Consider the following 15,138-nt stretch of genomic DNA (forward strand, 5'->3'; position numbering starts at 1 on the left):
TTGTGAAAAAGGATGTTGGAAACCGAGAATCGTACTTTAAGAGTTATGAAATGTGTGTGTAAATGCGTGAATGTATCACAATGCCGGCGAAAATTTTTTTGGACACTGTTATATTCATAGGATTTTGTTTCTACACACTTGTGACGTAAATTTTCGACCTGTGAAATTTTCATATGAGACTGTCACTGTAGCGGAAACTGGTGTCGTAAATATTTCCGTAAGAAAGTTAAGTGACCACCTGCACATAATGCGTCGTGGGCACACAGCTGTGTCAAACACCTGGAGAACAAGCCATTAGGGTGTGCCTTTCCGGAAGCACAGGTAGAAAAAAAAGAAAAAAAGGCAGGCCTTTATTCTCGCCATTGACATTCCTTTAGAGAAAATATTGCAAATGCGACACCCTCATTACTTCCATTAACCTTGCTATTGACATTCCTTTGTAGAAAGCATCGCAAATATTACACGCTCATTACCTGAAAACATATGATTACTCGTACTTTGTGCTAATTACTGAAATGCTTATGAATTGATGGGAAATATTCGTACATCTGCACACCTGATTATGACAAGTGTCTTTCTCCAAGAGTTGAGTGCTACTGACTTACGAAATGCCACATGACTATTGAATGATATTTTTATGCTTTGGTTTTCATAGTTGCTTATTTCATTTGATGTCTGGTTTCCAGCTGTGTTGCAGCATTGCTTTTATAAAATAAAATGCATTTGCTAATGTGAACACTTTCTGTCAACAGATCTATTAAATAATTATTTTATGATTCACATTCTTTAAAAAAGGAGCACTTTGAAAGGAAAGAACAATAAGAAGGAACTAGTAACAGTAACACATAATTTTCTTTTCAAGTACATGGTAATATTTCTTTTTACAATAAGTTGTTGTGGTGCACCACTTTAATTACATAGACATTAAGATGTGAATAGACATTTCCCTTGTCTGCATTGTTGTTTTTACTGTAATATTTTTTCTGCTTGAGCTTTGTCATGTATATATATAAGTTTTATATTTTTTATGTTTGCTGCTGCTGTTTGCCAGGCATAGTGTTACTGAATTTGACTTTGTGTTACTTTTCTAAGCTAGTTTTTCTTGTTTCCTGCACAGTGCCTTATATTAGTTGTAATTTATGCTGCTTGCTTTGCCATTTCTATTTTTTGTCATTGCTGTTTGTGATAATTCGTTATGTGATGCTGCATTGCCTCATCCCTTGGTATATATATCTGAGCTCAGTAGATTTAAGTTAGCTTAAGAGGGGTAGACTACATAAGAAACTAACTATGATGAATTGGAAGAAATGCATTGAGAAGCTATACGAAAAAGGTTTGGCAAAAAAAAGTAGTGTACAGTAGAGAAAAACTATTTTTGACTGAGGATGTGAACAGAATACAGTAAGCAGGCTTAGATAGGACTTTTGGGAATAATGATGAACAAAGGGAGATCTCCATGCAAAATACTGCAGTAAAACAAACCCTGTCCTTTCCTTTTGTGTCATCCCTCTATATGTTTGTGTACCCTTGTGTATTTGTGTTTTTCCTGTCTTTATGTGTTTAGCTGATGAGAGCTATGTTGTAGACATTTTCTAATACTCTGTGATTTACTTTGTAAAGATGTTTAGACATTATTTATACTGTTTGGTTGCTCACGTGTGAAGGTGATGTTTCAAACGTTATTCTGATCTTATGTATTTACTTATGTCATTATTTTTGTAACATTGATGTATATGTTTATTTCTATTCTGTTGTAAAGCCTGTACTACAAATGTTATCTGTATTGTTATGTTTTTAATGATGTATTTTGTATCTTTGTAATTGTATTCTTATGTTATATAATTGTAATTGACACCAGTTCATCATGTTATTAACTTGTAAGTTTCATTTCACTGCACACTTTTCTGTTGGTCATAGTATATGGACAACATGTGAGAAGTAGGGACTGTTAGTGTTAGCACGTGTGTGAATAATTCAGCAAGGGACTGGATAACAGCATTGCTGGTTCTAAGGACAATTCCAAAAACTTTGTGAGTGCACAAGTGGTGGTTATGAACTTGCTATATTAACTGCAAGACTCTTCAATGGTGATTGTGCACCCGCACAGTCACAACAGATGGCTGCTGGCCATCTCTACAAGGACTACAGTGGGTCTGCATCTTTGATGACCCAACAATACCATTATTTCTACAAGGACTACAGTGGGTCTACACCTTTGCTCACTCACCAATACCATTATTTCTACAAGGACTGCAGTGGGTCTACACCTCTGGTGACTCACCAATACCGTAATCTCTACCAGGACTACAGTGGGTCTACTCTGTGATGACCTACCTACCAATCTTCTTCAAAACGTCGAATGACTCTGCTGTGGGTTTGCTCTGTTGTGGCTAATTACCTGTCAGCATGTCAAGAGTCAGCACTGTCTTACCGTTGGAAGGACAATACTACTTCTTCAAGACTGCATGGAAATCCACTACTTCTGGGTGCAATTTTTTTACTAATGAGACTTTGTGAAAACAAAACTGTAATTACTATTATGATGAATGATCAGGACTATCTTTATGGACTGTGAGAAAATTTTAGCTTTTGACCAACATTGTATTAATCAGTGTGTGCATTTGATATCATTGTTACTGTAATTGTGAAAAATTTTTTCAAATATGTATTGGGCAGTGCCCAACACCATTTGTAAAATCTTTTGTGGGGAGCATGGGGGCTATGTAAGTAGGCTGTTTAGAGCTATGTAAGTAGGCTGTTTAGATTTTTATATTGGCAATGCCATGTAGCGCTCTCTGTATGAAAATGAAATCACTGGCTGTGCTGTGTGCAGTCTGTGGCTAGTTTGCATTGTTGTCTGCCATTGTAGAGCGGCAGCTGGATGTGAACAGCGCGTAGTGTTGCGCAGTTAGAGGTGAGCCGCCAGCAGTGGTGGATGTGAGGAGAGAGATGGCGGAGTTTTGAAATTACATATATTATGACTTGTGATGATATTAAGGTAAATACATTGTTTGTTCTCTATTAATATCTTTCATTTGCTAACTATCTCTATCAGTAGTTAGTGTCTTCCGTAGTTTGAATCTTTTATTTAGCTGGCAGTAGTGGCGCTCGCTGTATTGCAGTAGTTCGAGTAACGAAGATTTTTGTGAGGTAAGTGATTTCTGAAAGGTATAGTTTAATGTTACTCAGGGCCATTCTTTTGCAGGGATCTTTGATAGTCAGATTGCGTTGCGCTAAAAATATTGTGTGTCAGTTTAAGCACAGTCTTGTATTAATTGTTCAAAGGGGACGTTTCACGTTTTGATCCACCTTTGTGTTATGACGGGCGATGTTCCCTATCATTCGTCAGTCACAAAAAGTGAGTTTCTTCGTCTGTAATCCATATTGCCTTCTCTTTAGGTCCAGGCAGGTGGTTAATCATATATGAAGACGAAATTCGTGAATATCTTGAGCGCAGAAACTTGTCAGTCCAGGTTGTTTGCTCGTCCATTCGTTACTCAGAATCTGTATCATCAGTTTCCCCATCACTGTTGTGGTCTCACTCTCATCATCACAGTCGAAAACATCTTCTGTGAAACTGTTTATGAGATTTCGATCTTCAGTTTCCGAGAAACTCTCTTCCAATTCAAGATCGCCGTCCTCTTGGTCTGAAGCTTTCTGCTGATGAGGAAACCTAGCTAGAACTGCAACAGGTGTGCATAACAGTTGTTTCCAGTCTATTCCTGGATCGAAACTGCGAAAGAAATCCACATTAAAATCAGTACAATTACTCGTACCGTCGAGTCGCAAAACCACCCGAAATAAGTTACCTTATAAGGAAACTGAAGGTAAGAATTCAAGGACGCTAACGAGTTAACTACAAGCATTTCAACAGGCCTCGCACGATCGACTTACTGGTCAGCTTGATTTCCTGCAAGGAAAAGGTGAAGTAGGGTACAACGAAACTGAACAGTTGGATGGGATTCGACCCCCGCCGTGGTGTTTGATCGTTAAGGTTTTCCTTTTCATGTTCTGATACTTCTATGCCCAAAATGCATACAATTACCTTTTAGCTCCTATCAGACTAGGGGTTTAGCCTGCAAGTTTATAACACATACGGTTCATAATGTAAGTAAAATTAATTTCGAGTTCATTAGATTTTTACAAAAACCTGACTTGGTATGTGTCATACACCTTTTCTTGATATTGATTATTCTGTCTTACGTAATGGTGGCTTATTACGGAGTCCATTAGTATGTTATAGTAAACATTCTTTTCTTAGTGTTAATATATTTGCACTGTACACTGACATTCCTTCCTGAAGAGCATCGGTAAGGGTAACGGAAAACCATGATGCTCCGACCACCACCATAGCTAACTCCTTTAAAGTGAGAACTGTGAGATCAAGACTGTTCATTCAGACCATCTTCTTGGTCCATCCTAGCGTTATTTCTCCTCACTCTGCACCCCAGTCTTAATTAGTACTGAGGAAGCGATGTCATTCCGCCAACAGGTGTGGACATCTAGTAGCGTTCAGCGCTGTGTTTTGCGTCCTGCATGGCGATCTGTTGGCTGTATGACTTTCTACATTTGCCGGAAATGTCTCCTAGGCCTCTCTCTGACGTAAGGTTTTAGTGTTACCTGAAGGAGTTCCGGCTTCGGGAAATACATAGGTAGATGTAGTTCATGATTAAAAGGTGGATTTGGCACTTGTTGCACACTGTCGATATGTGTATCTGCGGGATTTCCCCAGGCTGCCGCTACATACCCTGTGGTGTCGTCCAGAGATCGCAGTGCCACACCAAAGCCGGAAACACATATCGATACCACGGATATTGCGAGGTCTCGCTACAGTCCACAAGGACGTATGGAAGATGCTCTTGAAGGCCATGTCTCTCCTCTCAGTACAGCCGCACCCTCACATTGCAGGTCAACATAGGGCTGAGGAAGGAATTGCTTGCCTCCAGATCCTGACCTCATCTGACGGAGTCAACATAATAGTGTAGGACCGACGAATTGTTAAAGTTTCTGATGTACGTCAGTAAAGCTTGAACATTGTACCTCAAGCGAACAAAGAACTGTGTCAAAGTTAAGTAAATTGTTTATTCATTTATGTAATAAAATGAACTAATATTTCTTGAGTTTCAGTGCCCATGTTCCCCTCCCCGAGTAATCAGCGAACCCACCGTTATGGCTTCGTCTGGTCACAATACTCCACGATGTGTACGACGTTTTACATAATTGGTTATATTAATCTTCCCCTCACGAATGTTAGCACTGTGTCCGCGGTACTGACCTCATTTTTGCTGAGATCTCCGTCCATATGGGAGTCACAGCTGGACCTTAATGCACTGGAAAACATCGTAAAACTCTGTAAATGGTATCTACCTGAAGTCTTCATTTCACGCAGTCGTCAAAGCGTAAAGAAACGCGGTCAAACTCGATCTGGCGCTGTTGGCTCAAAGGATTGCTACTACAAGTGATCCGGTGATATTCAGGCTTAGGCAGACTGTAAAGTGACGTAGTTGAAATTTCACAAATGTTACCAGTTACTGTATACGTCAGAATAGCAAAACCACAGTCACAGCTAAGTCTTGTGCTCTCTCTCTCATAAGGAATCCGTAGTCCACATGAAGAATAATCCACATATGTCACAAGTGCGCAATAAATAGGTTTCCTAATACGCAGCTGGACTACAGTGGTCCCAGACCCGCGCCATAGCACAACCTCGTTGGCTGCTGCTCAGGCTGGCGCAAAGCGACAGGGGCTACTACCGTTCACGTCCTTCGGCACAGTTCGCGGCAGTCCGACAACACACCAAGTGTTTCAGGCTGTTCACGTTTCCTGTTGTTTTTCATGTCTTGTTTGTCAGGTTATTTTTATACGTGCATCTTAGTGAGTACATCGATCATATAAGTTTTATCCCTACGCAGATTCCTATTGGACAATTAAATAAATAAATAGTGTTAAAATTGTAGGTTGTCGCGTGATACAAGCCATCAAGGTGGCCATTCATGTTAACGCGAAACTTCCGCAACGAGGGGACCGGCACCGGATCTAATTGGTTCAAATGGCTCTGAGCACTATGGGACTTAATATCTGAGGCCATCAGTCCCCTAGAACTTAGAACTACTTAAACCTAACTAACCTAAGGGCATCACACACATCCTTTGCCCGAGGCAGGATTCGAACCTGCGGCCGTAGCAGTCGCGCGGTTCCGGACTGAAACGCCTAGAACCGCTCGGTCACCGCGGCCGGCGAATCAAATTCTCCTGGCAAATTAACGAGGGGCGTCCGTGTACCTTAATGCCTGCACGTGGTTTTTAGGGGTTTCCCACGTCCCACTTGGTTAATACTGTATGCTACTCGAGTTGCGCCTCAAACATTAACAGATCTTTCACTCACCTTCAGCTGAATAACAACAGACACAGGCTGCTGGAGTACACATATTACGTCACAGAGGGTAACGATGAAGGTCATTCGCTCACCCCTTAAACTGACCATGGGTAGTCCATTAAAAACAATACCGACCCACCTCCGATGCGGAATAAAGGCACAAGCAAAGGCATTTTTGGCGTGCATGCCGTACTGCAGTAGCCAATCACCATTCCGCCAATTCAAAGTCAGCTTAATGAAGGAGTGCACCCTACTGTAGTGCCACAAGCAAACCAGCGTCCTTTAGTCGCATACACCGGCCCAGAATTTTCTTATGACGTCTGCTGCTTGCTACTACATGTAAGATGCTTTGATTGACGATATAGTCTTATTAATATTCAGTCTCCATTAACATAGATGTCTAAATTTCCTCTTTATGAGCAATTTCATCCTATAGAGAGCAGTATATATATTTTGTATTTCTTACGAGTTTCATTTTATGGAGCTATGCGTGCGGATGTCAGGAACTTGTTTTCGAGGATAGTCAACAGGTGAAAAGCCATAAATAACGTACTGTAACAACATACGGAGCGTTTGGTCCTTATACACTGGTCAACCAGAACAATATGTCCACTACCTGCTACCGACATAAGCCGATCCAGGTGACAGCATCGTTACCCCGCTAGGAACGACTGCTAGATTCTATTAGTGGTTCAAAATGGTTCAAATGGCTCTGAGCACTATGGGACTCAACTGCTGTGGTCATAAGTCCCCTAGAACTTAGAACTACTTAAACCTAACTAACCTAAGGACAACACACACATCCATGCCCGAGGCAGGATTCTAACCTGCGACCGTAGCGGTCGTGCGGTTCCAGACTGTAGCGCCTTTAACCGCTCGGCCACTCCGGCCGGCTAGTATTAGTGAGCGTGCTGTCCGTGTGTAGAATGGGGAATGCGCGCGATATGTCTGAGTTTAACGGAGGATAGATTCTGATGGCCCGGAGGCTCAGCACAAAACATTTAAAAAACTGCACGACTTGTCGGGTCTTCGAGAAGTGCTGTGGTGAGTATGTTCAACGTGTGGCGAAACCTAGGTGGAACCACCTCCAGATGTCGTGGGGTTGTGCAGCCACGTCTCGTTACGGTTGTCGGACGTTGAAGGATGGGAATACTGGTAAAATAGGAGAGGTTGCGAACTGAAGGGGAATTAAAATCAGGCTTTAATGCTTGGCAGAATGCAAGCGAGTCTAAACACACAGTGCACCGAACACTCCCAACGATGGGCCTCCGCATTCGACGACCCGTGCGTGTGCCGATGTTGACACCACGATGTCGGCAGCTGCGACAGAAATGGGCACGTGAACGTCGGCACTGGACGTTTGCGCAGTGGCAGAGCGTTGCATGGTATTATGATTCCCGATACCTTTTTCATCATGCAGATAGGACGGTGGAATCCGTCGACTTTCATGGAATCAGCTCCTTGATACGTGAACTGCTGGATGGAAACAAGCTGGCGGCGGCTGCGTTATGCTCTATGGAGCATTCTCGTGAGCATCCATGGGTCCAGTGTGTAACGGAACATATTAAAGGCCTTACTGTACCGAAGTATGCGATACCCTCCAAATTCAACCAGTTTAACGAGTATTTATGATTATAGAAAAGTTATTGTGTATGTTAACAATGATTGCATAACATGTCTGCATAAACAGTCAACCCATTAAATTATACTGAATAACTGACCCACACAAAAGTTTATATCACTTGATCACTGATACAGCAAATGTCATCATGTAAAAACACTAAGTTCATCTTAAATAATTAATATGAAGTACGAAAAATAGTGGCCAACTTAGGTATTTTGGATCTCCTTAAATAAAAATCACCCAGTGAAACCTATTTGTTCACTAGGAGCGTTTTCACTCAGTATTCACGTAATCAATCCTATTTTAGACGAAAACCAATGTAATTCTTAATAATTCATGTTATTTACATATTTATGCAAATTAGAGAAGTCAATTGACAAACTTCTAAAAAACGGTCTTTTTGTAACAAAGAATTATTTTGTCAAATCAACAAATCTGACTGTCATTTTAATAACATGTTAAATTACGTCACTCGATGCCAATTAATAACTTTTCTGCACAAATTATGATAACAGATGTACATGTGACTTGTAAACTATATCTCTTTTTAGTAGTTCTTTGACAATGTTATAAATACAAGCAGAAAGAACGGTCGGGGGGCAGTCGGAATGTCACTTTGGTAAAGTGTGTTTGTGTGTTATTGTTTGAGGTGGATAAACAATGCAAAGAACATGTAACGGGAATACTACTTTGTGTTGTGTCATGGTCTTTGGTGGACAGTGGAATTAAGATGGCCACCAGAGTAATAAATATTTGAAGTTTACATATTTGTTGGTTTCGCTCGTTCTTTATCATCAAAAGCACATAAAAAACACGGGACCTCATGTTTTTAACCCTAGACAACCAGATTTAGAGCCAGCATCAACATCGAGAGACAGCAGCGATCCAGCAAGTAGCAGCGATTACCACAACACAGTGCATTTTAATGGCGCCAACCTAACATCAAGTGCTAACAAGCTCCGTAAATGGGAGTGAAATAGTGCGATTATAGCAATTAGCAATATCTACGACCAGGCGACCATTACAAGTGGAGTTCGTGAAAGGTGTCATGACGGCCAAGGGGTATCATACACTGGATGCACACCACGTAAACCCCTTCATGACGATCATGTTTTCCCACGAAACTAGCATTTATCAACAAGACTATGCACCGTGTCATAACGACAGGAACGTGATGGAGTACATCGAGGAATACTGCGGGAAGAACCAGTTGACTTTCTGGCCCCCAACTCGCCAGATCCGAACCCGATGGAACACATCTGAGATGTCATTGAACGCGACGCCAGAGCTCACGAACCTCTCCCCGGAATTTACGCAAATTGGGTGACTTGTGTGTGCAGATGTGGTTCCAGCTGTAAGTAGGCTGTTTATGTTTTCTTATTGGCAACGTTACGTAGCGCTCTGTATGAAAATCACTGGCTGTGCTGTGTGCAGTCTGTGGCTATTTTTCATTGTTGTCTGCCATTGTAGTGTTGGGCAGCGGCAGCTGGATGTGAACAGCGCGTAGCGTTGCGCAGTTGGAGGTGAGCCGCCAGCAGTGGTGGATGTGGGGAGAGAGATGGCGGAGTTTTGTAATTTGTCATGAACTGCTATATATGCTGACTCAGCAACATCATTATTTCTACAAGGACTGCAGTAGGTGTGCACCTCTGGTGGCCCACCAATACCATACTCTCTACCAGGACTACAGTGGGTCTGCTCTGTGAAGACCTACCTACCAATCTTCATCAAAACTTCGAATGGCTCTGCTGTGGGTTTGCTCTGTTGTGGCCCATTACCTGTCTGCATGTCAAGAGTCAGCACTGTCTTTCCGTTGGAAGGACAACACTACTTCTTCAAGACTGCATGGAAATCCACTACTTCCGTGTGCATTTTCTTTTACTGCTCAGACTTTGAGAAAAACACTGCAATTTTACTGTGATGAATAATTCAGGGCTGTCTTTATGAACTGTGAGAAAATTTTAGCTTTTGACCAACATTGTATTAATAAGTGTGTGCATTTTATATTTTTCGTACTGTAATTATGAAAAATTTTTCCAAATCTGTATTGGCCAGTGCCCAAAACAATTTGTAAAATTTTTTGTGGGGAGCGTGGGGGCTATGTAAGTAGGCTGTTTATGTTTTCTTATTGGCAACGTTACGTAGCGCTCTGTATGAAAATCACTGGCTGTGCTGTGTGCAGTCTGTGGCTAGTTTGCATTGTTGTCTGCCATTGTAGTGTTGGGCAGCGGCAGCTGGATGTGAACAGCGCATAGTGTTGCGCAGTTGGAGGTGAGCCGCCAGCAGTGGTGGAAGTGGGGAGAGAGATGGCGGAGTTTTGTAATTTGTCATGAACTGCTATATATATTATGACTATTAAGGTAAATACATTGTTTGTTCTGTATTAAAATCTTTCATTTGCTAACTATCCCTATTAGTAGTTAGTGCCTTCCGTAGTTTGAATCTTTTATTTAGCTGGCAGTAGTGGCGCTCGCTGTATTGCAGTAGTTCGAGTAATGAAGATTTTTGTGAGGTAAGTGATTTGTGAAAGGTATAGATTAATGTTAGTCAGGGCCATTCCTTTGTAGTGATTTCTGAAAGTCAGATTGCGTTGCGCTAAAAAATATTGTGTCAGTTTAAGCACAGTCCTGTATAAATGTTCTAAGGGGACGTTTCACAGCTTCCTTCAGTACCTACTAAGTCGTCACTTCTTCTGTATCAAGAGGTGTTCCGCTGTCAGCCGTGCCAAACGCGGCTGTACCGGCTATTAGGTAGGTGGTCATACTGTTCTGGCTGATCAGTGTATGATTTTCTACCGTGGGCGGATTCCTTGGGGCAAATAACCATAGAAGCATAGATGTATGTACAGAGTAGGGTCTATAGTCATTTTGGACGGAACTAGGCACCCCGAGTGGTGCTGTCTTGAAGCGAGCTATTCAGCGCTAAACGGGTGACTGCTTGTGACTAGGTAACTGGTATATAGCAGACAGTATAAAGACACCAGGACACGTTATCGAGAGAGGAGCAATTTTCGTTTTAAAAAAGAGGATACTTCTTAAACCCCTGACCGAATGCGCACGACGTGGTCGAGGGGGGGGGGGGGAGGGGGGCTGGCACACCAGCCAACCTGAGTGTGATTCTAGGCGGTTTCCCACTCTTGATTAGGCAAATACTATGGTGGTCCCCGAATTCCACGTCAGAGAACACGATACACAAAAAGTTAAAATACGGAATCACACTGAAACAATTGTACTCTATTCACAGGCTGATTCACACGTCATCACTCACTCGATGCCTCTTTCCTCATGCGCAATCGCAGATCCATGGGAATAATACCACACGCACAAAAATTAGTGGAAGGAACGCAAGCATGGTTGCGCGTTCACGTGTCCGCACGTTGCCTCATTTGCGCAAGTAATCTGCTATGCATCCGCTTCCTTCTTCGGGTGTTTCTGCTGCGTTTATTGTGATGAGAGGCGCCAGTAAGAGAAAACATAAGGGCGATTGTAAGTAAAAGAATACGTAAATGACAGAGATACGAGAAATACAAAGTGATGGCGACGTTTTGTTCGCAACTTTGAGAAGGAATACCCATAGAAATTTTAGATTTTATGCTTCAGAAACTACAGAGGTAATGCTGGCAACAACAATTCGCTAACAAGTAACAGGCGATTTACACACTATCTCGAAATATTTATTTCGTATTTCAAAACAAAGCTTTTCAATCATTTTTCCTGAAACTGAGATATACTCAGCGGCTGTTTTTAGTCGTTATCTGAAGGTTAATTTTCTTTAAATGCTTTATTTGTAAATTATTTCATAAAAAAGATGTTTACACAACTTCAGACACAAAAGATGACATCTAAATTAACATCCTCTAATTCTACTAATTTGGGACGCTCACCGACACCAGAAGACTCTAGAGCAGAGGTTGAATTTTCTCCTTTTGAATTTTTGCATCATAAATGTTCTTCATTCCCCTTTCTAGTAGTTTGTTTAGGGGAGATTTTCTTTTTTTCAAATGTCACACTTCTCAATTCGTGTGCTATTAACTCCTGTTAATATGAATATTCGTTCACAGTTTTCGTATCGGTACACTTTTCATAAACTTGTAAGCTTCTTGTTCTCTGTTTTCCTACTCCGAGACTAACGGTGTGTTATTCTTTACACAATATGATTGGAGACTTGGTATTTAATACTCGATGCTCAGGGCTTCACAAATCAATTTCATTCATATAAACTTCAGAAGTGACGTTCCATATGACTTCTCTCCGTCTGCAATCGTCTAAAAATTTCAGCGTGGTTTCTTTAGAGTCAAGCAATGCGCAATTACGCACGGCCTCCATTTCGAGGAAATTACGCATGCGCAGATGCGCATGTGTAGCTGCACTGTTGAAAGTGCAAGTTGAACATAAAAAGGCCATCGTGTAGATGCACCTTTAGCTTATCTTGACAGCCATCGCGTAAAGAAAAGCATCCCGCAACGAAGTTACTAAGAAAATAAAATTCGTCAAATCCTGAAACATGAGACGTAGTCCTGGACCGGATGTACGATGTGAAGAAGAGTACACTCTCGCCACTAACGCAGAAATTTCTGTTTGTCCTTTGTTGGGCAATGCACCTTAATATCGTACATGACTAAAGAAGTTATATGCTTGATGTCTGTGTCACTTATTGCGAAGGAGAAATAACAAACTGTCAAATTCCAGAAAATAATCCCTTATTAATGGTGGTTTCGTTCGTTGGACGAAAAATAGGCAATAAAGTTTCCCATAACTGCATCTGATCGACTTTATATCTGAAGCAACCAGTTTACGTGGCGCAACATTTTCCTTAAATGTGAGACAGGTGTCAGTGACGTGCAGTTGATGAACTACGCATAGAATTGCACGTGACGTGTAGGTCTGTGAGTTTTTCATTGGTGTTTTCCACTACGCAGCTAGAACAGATCTATCTGTCGTGTTAACCAATCGTATCATCGTAGTGTTACAGACAGGAAACGAGGAAAAAACAGCTTTTCTGAAGGTCTTCATTATGGACGGATTGCAGCAGCCAGTTTTAACAAAGATGACGGTCAACAGAATTTGAACTATGAGTCGAAGCAGTACCGTTACACACTACTGGCCATTAAAATTGCTACGCCCAGAAGAAATGCAGATGATAGACGGGTATTCATTGGACAAATATATTATACTAGAACTGATATGTGATTACATTTTCACGCAATTTGGGTGCATACATCCTGAGATATCAGTACCCAGAACAACCACCTCTGGCCGTACTAACGGCCTTGATGCGCCTGGGCATTGAGACAAACAGAGCTTGGATGGCGTGTACAGGTACTGCTGCCCATGCAGCTTCAACAAGATACCACAGTTCATCAAGAGTAGTGACTGCCGTATTGTGACGAGCCAGTTGCTCTGCCACCATTGACCAGACGTTTTCAGTTGGTGAGAGAACATTTTCTATATCCACAATGACCCGTACAGGACCTGCAACATGGGGTCGTGTATTATCCTGCTGAAATGTAGGGTTTCGCAGGGATCGAATGGAGGGTAGAGCCACGGGTCGTAACACGTCTGAAATGTAACGTCCACTCCTCAAAGTGTCATCAATGCGAACAAGAGGTGACCGAGACGTGTAACCAATGGCACCCCATACCATCACGCCGGGTGATACGCCAGTATGGCGATGACGAATACACGCTTCCAATGTGCGTTCACCACGATGTCGCCAAACACTAATGCGACCATTATGATGCTGTAAACAGAACCTGGATTCATCCGAAAAAATGACGTTTTACCATTCGTGCACCCAGGTTCGTCGTTGAGTACACCATTGCAGGCGCTCCTGTCTGTGATGCAGCGTCAAGGGTAACCGCAGCCATGGTCTCCGAGCTGATATTCCATACTGCTACAAACGTCGTCGAACTGTTCGTGCAGATGGTTGTTGTCTTGCAAACGTCCCCATCTGCTGACTCAGGGATCGAGACGCGGCAGCACGATCCGTTACAGCCGTGCGGATAAGATGCCTGTCATCTCGACTGCTAGTGATACGAGGCCGCTGGGATCCAGCACGGCGTTCCGTATTACCCTCATGAGCCCCCCAATTCCATATTCTGCTAACAGTCATTGGATCTCGACCAACGCGAGCAGCAAAGTCGCGAGAAAACCGAAATCGCGATAGGTTACAATGCGACCTTTATCAAAGTCGGAAACGTGAAGGTACGCATTTCTCCTCCTTACACGAGGCATCAAAACAACGTTTCGCCAGGCAACGCCGTTCAAGTGCTGTTAGTGTATGAGAAATCGGCTGGAAACTTTCCTCATGTCAGCAAGTTGTTGGTTGTCGGCACCTGCGCCAACCTTGTGTGAATGCTCTGGAAAGCTAATCATTTGTATATCACAGCATCTTCTTCCTGTCGGCTAAATATCGTGTCTGTAGCACGTCATCTTCGTGGTGTAGCAATTTTAATGGCCAGTAGTGTACTATAATGATCCAGTTTCAGTCTGCCCACAGGTGCATCAGCAGATGTTGCTGACACACAGGCGAGAAGTGCTGCGTGGGCAAACGACTCTCTCGAATTTCTTTCCGAGCTTATTCCTAACGCGCCTAGTTGGGCTAAAACCGATATGCCGTCTACCACAGTCCGAGAAACGAGTCGAGACATGGGTGGCGGTCAGTGGCTCCTCACCACAACTGCAGAGAGAGCGACAGCCTTGTACGTGGGAGGCCTTGTACTAATGTGTCGTTGACATCCTGAAAGCGCCCACTACGCCCAAACTTCAACCTGTGTACACATATCGCATTGTGACCAGCTTTCGACACCTTCAATATTCCCTTTACATCAAATAAATAACCAATAACGCGATCTGACTAATTTTAGTGCATAAGCTGTACTGAATCAACTTCGCCGGCCCTTGTGGACTAGCGGTTTTAGGCGCTTCAATCTGGAAACGCTCGACCGCTCCGGTCGCAGGTTCAAATCCTGCCTCGGTCATGGATGTGTGTGATGTCCTTAGGTTAGTTAGGTTTAAGTAGTTCTAAATTCTAGGGGACTGATGACCTTAGCTGTTAAGTCCCATAGCGCTCAGAGCCATTTGAATCATCTTCCTCACAGTGCTTAGGAACAATTTAAAGGACGTATAGCGTGTTAAAAG

The sequence above is a fragment of the Schistocerca cancellata genome, chromosome 6 (genome assembly GCF_023864275.1).
Source record: "Schistocerca cancellata isolate TAMUIC-IGC-003103 chromosome 6, iqSchCanc2.1, whole genome shotgun sequence".
Taxonomy (NCBI): domain Eukaryota; kingdom Metazoa; phylum Arthropoda; class Insecta; order Orthoptera; family Acrididae; genus Schistocerca; species Schistocerca cancellata.